The 12,050-nt window shown below is 48.5% G+C and overlaps 1 long non-coding RNA gene across 1 annotated transcript; it reads left to right on the top strand.

Moving 5' to 3' along the window:
• The first annotated feature begins 8,997 nt into the window (after nucleotides 1–8,997).
• On the top strand, nucleotides 8,998–11,494 carry LOC146181809 (uncharacterized). Its single transcript, XR_014700022.1, has 2 exons — nucleotides 8,998–9,148; nucleotides 11,241–11,494. It is a non-coding gene; the product is annotated as an uncharacterized LOC146181809 (long non-coding RNA).
• Nucleotides 11,495–12,050: the final 556 nt, after the last annotated feature.

Raw genomic sequence — 12,050 nt, 5'->3', positions numbered from 1 at the left:
TACATCGGCCGCTGTCCCCCCTGCTACTTTCTTGGATATTAATGTTGTCTGTATACGAACCTTGAGAGTGTTCACCAGCGCCACCCTCAAATATAGCGGTGGACGTGTAACGTCCTGTGTTACCGCCAGCGTCACGTAGAACGTGATCACGAGTCAGGGTGAAAGCTGTGCTAGAACCCTCTTACGCTACCTATGGTTTCAAGACTGCCAGAACCGAGACCCCCGTGAGCTACATGCAGATAAATAAAGGGGAAATGAGGGTACTCGTTATAATACATGAAGGAAAGAAGCCGACAGTCGGCGAGGCGAAGGAAAGCATTGGGGATTGCACTTTGTCTTTTTTTTTAATTTTTACTTCATAATCACATAAATTAGTAATGTAATGTGTTTAGGGAAAAGATAAATAAACACAAAGTAGAAAGGAAAACAACGTGCCGATGGTGGGAACCAAACCCACGACCTCCGAATAACGCGTCCGGTGCTCTTCCAACTGAGCTACATCGGCCGCTGTCCCCCCTGCTACTTTCTTGGATATTAATGTTGTCTGTATACGAACCTTGAGAGTGTTCACCAGCGCCACCCTCAAATATAGCGGTGGACGTGTAACGTCCTGTGTTACCGCCAGCGTCACGTAGAACGTGATCACGAGTGAGAGCGAAAGCTGTGCTAGAACCCTCTTACGCTACCTATGGTTTCAAGACTGCCAGAACCGAGACCCCCGTAAGCTACAAGCAGATAAATGAAGGGGAAATGAGGGTACTCGTATTAATACATGAAGGAAAGAAGCCGACAGTCGGCGAGGCCAAAGAAAGCATTGAGGATTGTACTTTGTCTTTTTTTTTAATTTTTACTTCATAATCACGTAAATTAGTAATGTAATGTGTTTAGGGGAAAGATAAATAAACACAAAGTAGAAAAACAACGTGCTGATGGTGGGAACCGAACCCATGACCTCCGAATAACGCGTCCGGTGCTCTTCCAACTGAGCTACATCAGCCGCTGTCCCCCCTGCTACTTTCTTGGATATTAATGTTGTCTGTATACGAACCTTGAGAGTGTTCACCAGCGCCACCCTCAAATATAGCGGTGGACGTGTAACGTCCTGTGTTACCGCCAGCGTCACGTAGAACGTGATCACGAGTGAGAGCGAAAGCTGTGCTAGAACCCTCTTACGCTACCTATGGCTTCAAGAGTGCCAGAACCGAGACCCCCGTAAGCTACAAGCAGATAAATGAAGGGGAAATGAGGGTACTCGTTATAATACATGAAGGAAAGAAGCCGAGAGTCGGTGAGGCAAAGGAAAGCATTGGGGATTGTACTTTCTCTTTTTTTATATTTTACTTCATAATCACGTAAATTAGTAATGTAATGTGTTTAGGGGAAAGATAAATTAACACAAAATAGAAAGAAAAACAATGTGCCGATGGTGCGAACCGAACCCACGACCTCCGAATAACGCGTCCGGTGCTCTTCCAACTGAGCTACATCGGCCGCTGTCCCCCCTGCTACTTTCTTGGATATTAATGTTGTCTGTATACGAACCTTGAGAGTGTTCACCAGCGTCACCCTCAACTATAGCGGTGGACGTGTAACGTCCTGTGTTACCGCCAGCGTCACGTAGAACGTGATCACGAGTGAGGGCGAAAGCTGTGCTAGAACCCTCTTACGCTACCTATGGCTTCAAGACTGCCAGAACCGAGACCCCCGTAAGCTAACAGCAGATAAATGAAGGGGAAATGAGGGTACTCGTTATAATACATGAAGGAAAGAAGCCGACAGTCGGCGAGGCCAAGGAAAGCATTCGGGATTGTACTTTGTCTTTTTTTTTTAATCTTTACTTCATAATCACGTAAATGGTGAACACTCTCAAGGTTCGTATACAGACAGCATTAATACCCAAAAAAGTAGTAGGGGGGACAGCGGCCGATGTAGCTCAGTTGGAAGAGCACCGGACGCGTTATTCGGAGGTCGTGGGTTCGGTTCCCACCATCGGCACGTTGTTTTTCTTTCTACTTTGTGTTTATTTATCTTTCCCATAAACACATTACATTACTAATTTACGTGATTATGAAGTAAAAATAAAAAAAAAGACAAAGTACAATCCCCAATGCTTTCCTTGGCCTCGCCGACTGTCGGCTTCTTTCCTTCATATATATATATATCAGTTCAGTTCAGTCGTTCAGTCGTGTCCGACTCCTCGTGACACTATTGACCATATCACGCCACGCTTTCCGGTCTCTCACTAATATATATATATATATATATATATATATATATATATATATATACATTATTAGATATTTTCAAAAACATGACCAGGCCAAAGTCACGCTCTCACATTTTTTCTCCGCAGCCCTCCACTACGGCTCCTTTTTCTCTCTTTACCCTTCCACTCTACATTCATGTCTTCCCGTACGGCGTGGCTCAGTTGTCCGCAAGAAACACATGTAAAAGATACAGCAGCTTTCCTTTCCTGCAAACCAAATGAAGTTTGTATGAAAAGTTATGAAAAAAGCCGCGCATTGAAAACGCGGTGTCCTGCCAAGTATGACTGACATAGTACCCGCCACCTGCTCGAAGTGTTCCACACCGGTTTCAAGGTCGCCGAAAGCCACGGACTAGCGGCCAGTGAAGAACACATCGCGCACGTGGCGAGTCCTATATGTCAGTCATACGTGGGCAAAGAAGAAAAAGCGGCAACGTGCTGCGGCAGCGGCTAAGAATAGTTCAATGCAATGATATGATGCGTCAAGCTAAAAACAAAAAAAAAATAAGAAATAAATTCGCCGCTCGGATTCCAAACCCCAACACGAATATCCAATCCAATCTGCACCCCAACACAGCCGGTGCAGATTGGATTGGATTGGATTGGATTGAAAAGATTTATTGTCCGCATTGACCCCTATGTGGGAACTATACTAGATGGGACCGGAACAAGAATTGCAGAGAGAGGCTGTCATTCACTCAAACGTGTTTGGTTTAGTTTGGTTTATGAGGTTTCCCAAAGCGACTCGGGCTATGAGAAACGCTGTAGTAGAAGTCTCCGCAAAAATCGACCAACTCTGGTTTTTTCGCGTGCCCTGACATTGCTCAATTCGCTCAGATTGTCTCTAATATTCGTGCTAGGGTTTGTCAACCGAACGGTCACTTCCTTTTTTTCGATTTTAATGAGTCGTGTTATCACATCAAACTATTAGTTGCTTATTCTATATTTATTGAAATGTCCTTTTATTCGGATGTAATTAGAAATGGATAATGAAAAAATGAAAAACTGACCGTCCGGTCCCAGTACTGTGATATGAATCGCATAGACGGGCTGTCATTCCCTCATACTGTTTCCGATGTTAGTGTGGGCGTTTGGGAACCGAGCGGTCAGTTTCTTTTTTTAGTTTAATGCGTTATGTCATAAATAACACATAACTATTATCTGCCGCTTCTGCTGCACGTTGCCGCTTTTTCTTCTTTGGCCAAGTATGACTGGCATAGGACCCGCCACCGTCTCGAAGTGTTCCACACCGGTTACAAGGTCGCCGAGAGCCACGGACTAGAGGCCAGGAAAGAACACAGCGGGCACGTGGCGAGTCCTGTATGTCAGTCATACGTGGACAAAGAAGAAAAAGCGGCAACGTGCTGAGGCAGCGGCTAAGAGTAGTTCTATGCGATGATATAATGCGTCAAGCTAAAATAAAAGAAAAAAAGAAACTCGCCGCACGGATTCCAAACCCCAACACGAATATCAGAAACAGTTTGAGCGATTCATGGTACTGTGCGAGGACCGGACGGAAAGTTTTTCATTATACATTCTAATTACGTACAAATTAAAGGACATATCAGTAAATAATTATATTGTTAAGGGAAACTTACAAAGCGGTAAAAGCCAGATAACTCCCAGAAGCTCACACCACCAGCACAAACCCAGCTTAGCTTGAGCGTCGTCTTCTTCACCACACCACACCAGTGCGTCGTCGTCATCTAGATATTGCGCACCGTAACAGTATTCCCCGCGCGGGAGAAGCACCGTCCCGGTGCTGCCTACACAGGAGAACTTGAATAGTACGGTTTCAGACGGGCGACGTGCACAATTTCTGGATGAGGGGTTGTGGAAGGATACTTGGGCTGTAGAGGGGCGATCTCATAAGTCACATCGGTGACTTGTCGCAGGACGCAGTAAGGACCTACGTAACGAGGCAGAAGTTTCTCGCACATCCCCACACGACGGGCCGGGAGCCAAAGAAGCACGAGGGAACCAGGAGGGTAGTGGACGTCTCGGTGATGTAGGTCATAACGACGCTTTTGTGAGCACTGAGACGCGCCAAGCCGGTCTCGAGCAATGTGGCGGGCGGCATCAGCGCGGGCGATGGCGTCCGAAGCGTAACTACAGGAAGAGTTGTCAAGAGGCAGCAAGGTGTCGAAGGGGAGTAAAGGGTTGCGGCCGAAAAGTAGATAAAAGGGAGAGTATCCGGCGGTATCATGGCGTGAGGAGTTATAGGCGAACGTGACGAAAGGTAAGGAGATGTCCCAGTCACGATGGTGATCGGACACATACATAGATAGCATGTCGGTCAGTGTGCGATTAAGGCGCTCAGTAAGACCGTTCGTTTGCGGATGGTAGGCCGTGGTGAATTGGTGACGAGTAGCGCATGAGCGGAGAAGGTCATGAACAACTTTAGAAAGGAAACAGCGGCCACGATCTGTGAGCAGTTGACGCGGAGCGCCATGAATCAAGATTACGTCATGCAAAAGAAAGTCAGCAACGTCGGTGGCGCAGCTGGTGGGGATGGCCCTGGTTATAGCATATCGGGTAGCATAATCAGTCGCCACAGCAATCCATTTGTTTCCAGACGTCGACGTCGGAAAAGGCCCAAGAAGATCGAGGCCCATACGAGAAAACGGTTCAGTCGGCACTGAGATTGGTTGCAGGGGCCCACTAGGTTGAAGCGATGGTGTCTTACGGCGCTGACATAGCTCACAAGCGGCGACGTAGCGACGGACAGAGCGGTAAAGACCAGGCCAGAAAAATCGTCGTCGCACACGGTCGTACGTGCGTGATACTCCCAAGTGTCCTGCTGTAGGGGCGTCGTGAAGTTGGGCGAGGACAGTAGAGCGCAGATGAGCCGGAACAACCAGTAAAAGGTCCGCGCCATCTGGACGCATGTTGCGTCTGTATAATGTCTCGTTATGGAGCACAAACATGCTGGCGGAAGAGTCGGGGTTGTTGCGCAGCTGGTTTATAATTGGTTGCAGGGCAGGATCCCGACGCTGTTCTGAGGCGATATTTATAAAGTCCGAGATGGACAAAATGTAGTCGTCAGCAGTATGGTCGGACAAATCGGGAGGATCTACGGGATGGCGGGACAAGCAGTCAGCGTCTTGGTGTAAGTGGCCGGACTTGTATACCACAGTAAACTCGTACTCTTGTATTCGCAAGGCCCAGCGACCTAAACGGCCAGTGGGGTCCTTAAGTGAGGACAGCCAACACAAAGCATGATGGTCTGTGACTACACAGAAAGACCGCCCAAACAAATAAGGGCGAAATTTCGTCAGCGCCCAAACGAGTGCAAGGCATTCCCGCTCTGTAATTGAATAATTGCGCTCAGAGGACGAAAGCAGGCGGCTGGCATAAGCAATGACGCGGGAGGACCCATGCTGGGATTGGGCAAGGACAGCACCAATACCATGGCCGCTAGCATCGGTGCGCAGTTCGGTAGGTGCAGAAGGATCGAAGTGCGCCAAAACAGGTGGTGTAGTGAGGGCGGAAATAAGCGTCGTGAAGGCATATGCTTGGTCAGAACCCCATGTGAAAGGTACGTTTTTCTTCAGAAGAGAGGTAAGCGGACGAGCGATGTCTGCGAAGTTCCGAATGAAGCGGCGGAAGTAGGAGCAAAGGCCAAGGAAGCTTCGCACGTCACTTGAGCTACGTGGGGAACTCGCGCACGGCTCGAACCTTGTCAGGGTCGGGCTGTACACCATTTGCATCAACCAAATGACCCAGGACTTTGATTTGGCGCCTACCGAAGCTGCATTTTTTGGCGTTCAGTTGAAGACCGGCGCGGCGAAAAACGGCCAGGACTGTAGAAAGTCGATCAAGGTGCGTTGCGAACGTGGAAGACAAAACTACGACGTCATCTAAGTAGCATAAACATGTTGTCCACTTGAAGCCACGAAGGAGCGAGTCCATCATGCACTCGAATGTCGCAGGAGCGTTACAGAGTCCAAATGGCATCACCTTGAATTGATAGAGTCCGTCGGGGGTGACAAATGCGGTTTTCTCGCGATCCCGTTCGTCGACAGCAATTTGCCAGTAGCCTGAACGCATGTCGATAGAAGAAAAATAGCTGGCACCATGCAAGCAGTCAAGCGCGTCGTCAATTCGTGGAAGAGGGTAAACATCTTTCTTTGTTATTTGATTAAGGTGGCGATAGTCCACACAAAACCTCCAACTTTGGTCTTTCTTTTTGACCAATACGACAGGGGACGCCCAGGGACTGCAGGAAGGCTCAATAATGTTTTCCGTCAGCATCTTGTCAACTTCTTTCTGTATAGCATGCCGCTCAGTAAGGGAAACACGATAAGGCCGTCTGTGGATGGGGCTTGCATCACCCGTATTGATTCGATGGGTCACAACGGATGTTTGGCCCAATGGTCGGTCCCCGAAATCAAATATATCAGCGTACGACAGCAAAAGGTCGGAGAGAGCTCTGGCTTGGTCAGCTGGCAGATCCGCAGATATCATGCTTGAAAAGAGGTTCGAATGTGAAGAAGCTGATATATGCTGCTCCGACAGATGCTGAGGCGTTAAAGCAGCAACTTCGCAGTCCGCCAAAGGAACCAGATCAGCAAGTGCGATGCAATGGGGTAAAACTTGGGTCGAGCGGCTGAAGTTAAGGACGGGAAGAGAGGTGCGGTTAGCAGTGCCAGTCACAACGGTATGAGGGAGTATGATGTTGCGACGTAGAACAACATCGGTAATTGGGCAAGTGACGTATGTGCCGTCAGGAACTGCGGGGAACGGGGCCAGCGGAACATAAATAGCAGCTTCGGGTGGTTGACGAACAAATTCGGCGGATCGGAGGCGGGGCTTGACATCGCTGGTTTCTGGGCAGTAGGGCAGGTCTAAGCGAAGAAGGCCAGTTGAGCAATCAATCAGGGCAGAATGGGCCGTTAAAAAGTCGATGCCGAGGATCACGTCATGAGGGCAGCGGTCGATAACAGTGAAGAGGACAGGGGTAGTGCGACCGGAAATACTGACGCGCGCAGTGCACAGTCCCACGACGGCAGCGACGCTTCCATCGGCGACACGAACGGCGGATGAAGCGGCGGGTGTGACAACCTTTTTGAGACGGCGGCGAAAGGATGAGCTGAGGACTGAAATTTGGGCACCAGTGTCAATGAGAGCAGTAACAGGGGCACCATCCACACAGATGTCTAGAAGGTTACGGCGATTAGCGAGGGTCAGCAGAGGATTTTCGGGCCTGGTCGTCAATGCAGCATCACCTCCGGGAGCTGCATTGGTTAGTTTTCCGGAAGAGAGCCAGAGAAGTGGGGAGATGGTGGACGGTGAGGTAGGGGCGAGCGGGACCTCCGGGTCTGAGGCGACGGTGAGCGGCTGGACATGCGCGGAGCTGGCGAGTTAAAGTCACGAGAGCGAGTATCCCGGAAATGGTTTGGGTGTGGATATTCGGCGCTGCGATCTGGAAAGTATCGGGGTCGAGGTGGCGGAATCCAACGGCTGCGGCAATGACGAGAAATATGGCCGACACATGAACAGGTGAAGCAGATCGGTCGGTCATCCGAGGTTCGCCATTCGTCCGGATTGCGGTAGCGGTATCGCGTCGGCAAGGGCGCAGTTGGAGCCGCAGCTGCTACCACCGGAACGGTGGGTTGGACAGATGGCTGTGCATTAGGTTGGAACGAGGGCTGTGCAGAAGACTGGCCAGAGTTGAAGCCCATGTTCGCGTTGAGGCCCACATTTGCGAACTCCTGGCGAACGACAGATTGTATTAAAGCTATAGTAGCATCTGCCGGTTGAGGAGCGAACGCAACGGGCGCCATAGCTTCTATCTCTCGGCGAACAATTCTGGTCAAGTTTGAAGGCAGCGATGGCTGCTGCAGTGTTGGACTGTCTTCGCACGAAGACGTAGTAGCTGTATTTGGCAAGCGGTCGAAGCGGGGAGTAATGCGACGGTGTTTTGCTTGCTCAAACTGCCGGCAAACTTGAATGACTGAGTCGACCGTCGGACAGTCTTTGCAAAGCAGCAGATTGTAAACATCGTTTGCAATGCCCTTTAATATGTGACCAACTTTGTCTGACTCGGACATGGCGCTGTCCACTTTTCGGCATAAGGCTAGAATATCTTGAATATACGACAAATATGATTCCGTGGAAGACTGGGCACGGGATGCGAGGTCTTTTTGTGCGCCGAGTTTGCGTCCGATCGGCTTGCCGAATAGATCGCGAAGTTTCTCTTTGCACATATCCCAGGATGTGATATCATCTTCATGCGTCTCAAACCAGACGCGCGCCGTACCCGCCAGATAGAAGATGACGTTTGCGAGCATGAGGGTGGCGTCCCAATGATTGTGCTTGCTTACTCGCTCGTACATACCGATCCAGTCTTCTACGTCGACATGGTCGGTGCCGCAAAAGGTGCCCGGATCACGAGGCTGCGTCATGACGACTGTGGAAGCCGGTGGTGCAGCTGAAGCTGATGTCGCGTCGGATGGCATAGTGATGGTACCAATCTGGCGGCCACTACGGAGATCCAGGTTTCCTACAGGTGCACTTCCAGCAATCCTCCACCAAATGTTAAGGGAAACTTACAAAGCGGTAAAAACCAGATAACTCTCAGAAGCTCACACCACCAGCACAAACCCAGCTTAGCTTGAGCGTCGTCTTCTTCACCACACCACACCAGTGCGTCGTCGTCATCTAGATATTGCGCACCGTAACAATATTCAAAGAACCATACACTGCCGTGCCGCTATCTGCGGCTGCAATTTGCATTTAAAGCTGTTCCGAAGGCCCGTATACTCGGGCAAAGCCACAGCGGTCAAGCATCTCAGCCACAGCGTGTCGCGTCGAGAGAAGCAATGAAGCTTCTTCTGAACGTCGTCTCTGCACTGATTGTACTGCAAATTGCGTTTGCAAGTAAGTGGAACACAGGGATGCCCTGTGCTTTTAGGACCACTGGAAAAGTATTAACCACTGAAAGTATTACATACAGCAGAGATTTCCGTATATGTTCGCCATGACGTGAAAAAGCATTTCATAGAGTTTGAGAGAAGCGGTTTTAATAATTTTCTTGCCGAACAAAAGAAAGTGTTAGATTATCTCACGTGTAGGGAATAACCCCTGCTCGAATCTAGCTCCTCTTTTCATGCTCTAGCGTACGAATAATAAAGAAGCTCTTTACTGCAGAAAGCGGAGGCATTATATTATTTTTTTAACTAATAAGAAAGTAGACATTATCACTTGTTTCAAGCGTTACTTTGTTTTGTTTCATATTGCAAAAAGCATTCACGAAGATATTGAATCTCATCAGTTTGACATGTGTTGTCGTTCAATACCAGTCTGAAATGAAAAGAAAGAAAGAGGCTGTTAAAATTTTACAAACACTCGCAGTAATTAGGATAAATTTGAAGAATCCAAGATAGAAAATAAATCACGTTATATGGCAATTACCGTGGCCTATGTACACGTACTGTTAATTTTCTTTCTAAAACACAGACAAATACAAGACGACAAGCTTTTATCCACCAAAATATTCTCGTCGCCATTTCTTTAGTTATCATTAAACAAAACGCAAATATCGTGTCGTAATATTAGTATTTTAAATTCATTTCACTCAAATCTAGAACACGTATCCAAATTTTGCTTGAAAGGTGAACAATTTTTAGGTTTTGCTTTGATTTGGTTTGTAATAGCTCACTCATTTAGCAGCAGCTAGGTATGACCAGATGCCTGAAATGGTTCTTCGTTCGAAAGTATTTAATTTTGGAGTCCACGTGCAAGAGCCCCAGCCCCCCCCCCCCCTCCCCCTAAAAAAAATTGCAATAAAATACCGTGAGAGGCTGAGACTTAGTTCGCAGTTCCTAGTCAATGAAAGGCAGTCATCGCTGTAAGCTTAAATGCTTCCCTAAAACCCTCGCATTCTATGATACGAAATCTGAAGGATAATTGAGGCTATTATAGCCTGCGTGAAAATATTAAATAACGTTTGCCTTCATTAACGGGCAGCCGCGGCGTTCGCGGCTAAATCCGGCATCCTTGGCATCAGCAGTGAACGGCGTAGTCACTAAGCCGTCTCGGACGGCGACATAATATTGGACTTAAGTTTTTAACGCATACAGAGGGCACAGAATGAAACAAATTTGACATGACTGAACGCTTCGTTCCTTCAGTCCTTCATGTGTTGTCTGTCAGAGCAAAAAAAAAAAGCCATGACCAGTGACGCACCAACTAACCTGCAAAAACGTCCTCGCAAGGCCTAATACTAACATGACAAGTCAAGAATTCAAGAAGTACAGATCACCATTGAAAGAAGTATTTTCAACCAATCGCATTAGTCCACAGAGCGGGCCCCCTCCGAGGGAACGTCATCGGCCCTTTTCAATATCTCCCAAGTCTGAGCTATTATTTCCTTTTTAACCCAAAGCTTCCCTACGCCAGGCAGTTCGGGCCATAGAGTATGTACAGTTTTAACCTTGAGGTTTGTGGTCGCCATTTGACTTTGGGTCATAGTCACGTAGCCCACCAAGTGGCCCATGACCACTGTCAAGGTCAAGGTCGCGTGAACTGGCGGTCGCAATGTGTCTTTGGGGCATAGTCACGTAGGCCACCTGTCAAGGTCAAGGTCATGTTAGTACGGTTTTCACCTTCAGGGGGATTTAGATGTCAAACTTCTGTGTTAAACCATGGTGGTCGCCATTTCTTTAGAGGCTTGAACACTGGTCGCCAACCTACGCTCTCTGCGACTGACTAGCGTCAGAAGAAAAAAATTATTCTGTGCCTCACTTGCCGGAAGGTTCCCCTCTGTCGACAGCATTGGTTGAAGGGCGTCTTTAGAGTAATTTTGCCGCTACATTCTCGACTTCTAACCGACTATATGCGAGTAAAAAAGACAACCTCGTTGTTGCGAAGACAATGTATTTTTCTTGAACCTGCTTGCTTGCTAGACGAATGTGGTCACTACCAATTTGCTTGATCCCTACGGCTGTGAAATGTAAACTTTCTCACGCAGAGCGGCCGTCATGCCCCGAGGGTGAAGATTTCGGCCCGACGGTACTGAAAATGTGCGAACCCCAATGCGGACAAGAAAGTGCAATAAGATGCCCCATGGTCCTAGACATCAGATGCCATTGCTCGGAAGGCCTAATCCGCAGACCATCTGACGACAAGTGTGTCCCCAAAGACCAATGCTAAAGGAGCCGAACAACACCACGAAGGAGAATAAACAAATTTTCGAATTTTTTGGCACGCAATAAAAATGACAATAAGCAAGCCACTTCTCCCGTCTCTTGTTCTGTAAATCCACCGCAGATGATTACTAAGCCATCTAGCTTTTGAGGCTTAACTTAAACGGGCCTAAACGGCTAGGCAGAAACAGGCATAGCGTGAGTAGCAATCAAGGTTCTGTGACTTAGCTCTTCCTCTCCCCTGATGGGGCTGGGACAGGTAGGTCACCGTCGCTTGCGGCGGGGGCTTAATAAATAATAATAATTGGTTCACAGGAAGGGAAAAGGCGCAGTACCTGTCACGCTTGCTCTGTGGACACCCGAACCGCTCCGTAAGGGAAGGAAGGAGGGGGGGGGGGGGGGATGAAAGTGGAAAGAGAGAAAGAGGAGCCGTAGTGGAGGGCTACGCAGTAATTTCGACCACCTGGGGATCTTTAACGTGCGCTGACATCGCACAGCACACGACGCCTCTTCGTTTCGCCTCCATCGAAACGCATCCGCCGAGGTCGGGTTCGAACTCGGGTACTCCGGCACAGTAGTCGGGCGTCTTACCACTGCACCAACCCGGCGGGGACTTGCCACCGAATTTTTATCTG

This window comes from Amblyomma maculatum, chromosome 8, assembly GCF_055883805.1.
Source record: "Amblyomma maculatum isolate TAMU_Amacu chromosome 8, ASM5588380v1, whole genome shotgun sequence".
NCBI classification, from domain to species: Eukaryota; Metazoa; Arthropoda; class Arachnida; order Ixodida; family Ixodidae; genus Amblyomma; species Amblyomma maculatum.
The sequence above is the reverse complement of the archived record's forward strand: the minus strand, read 5'-3'. Positions and strand labels throughout refer to the sequence as shown.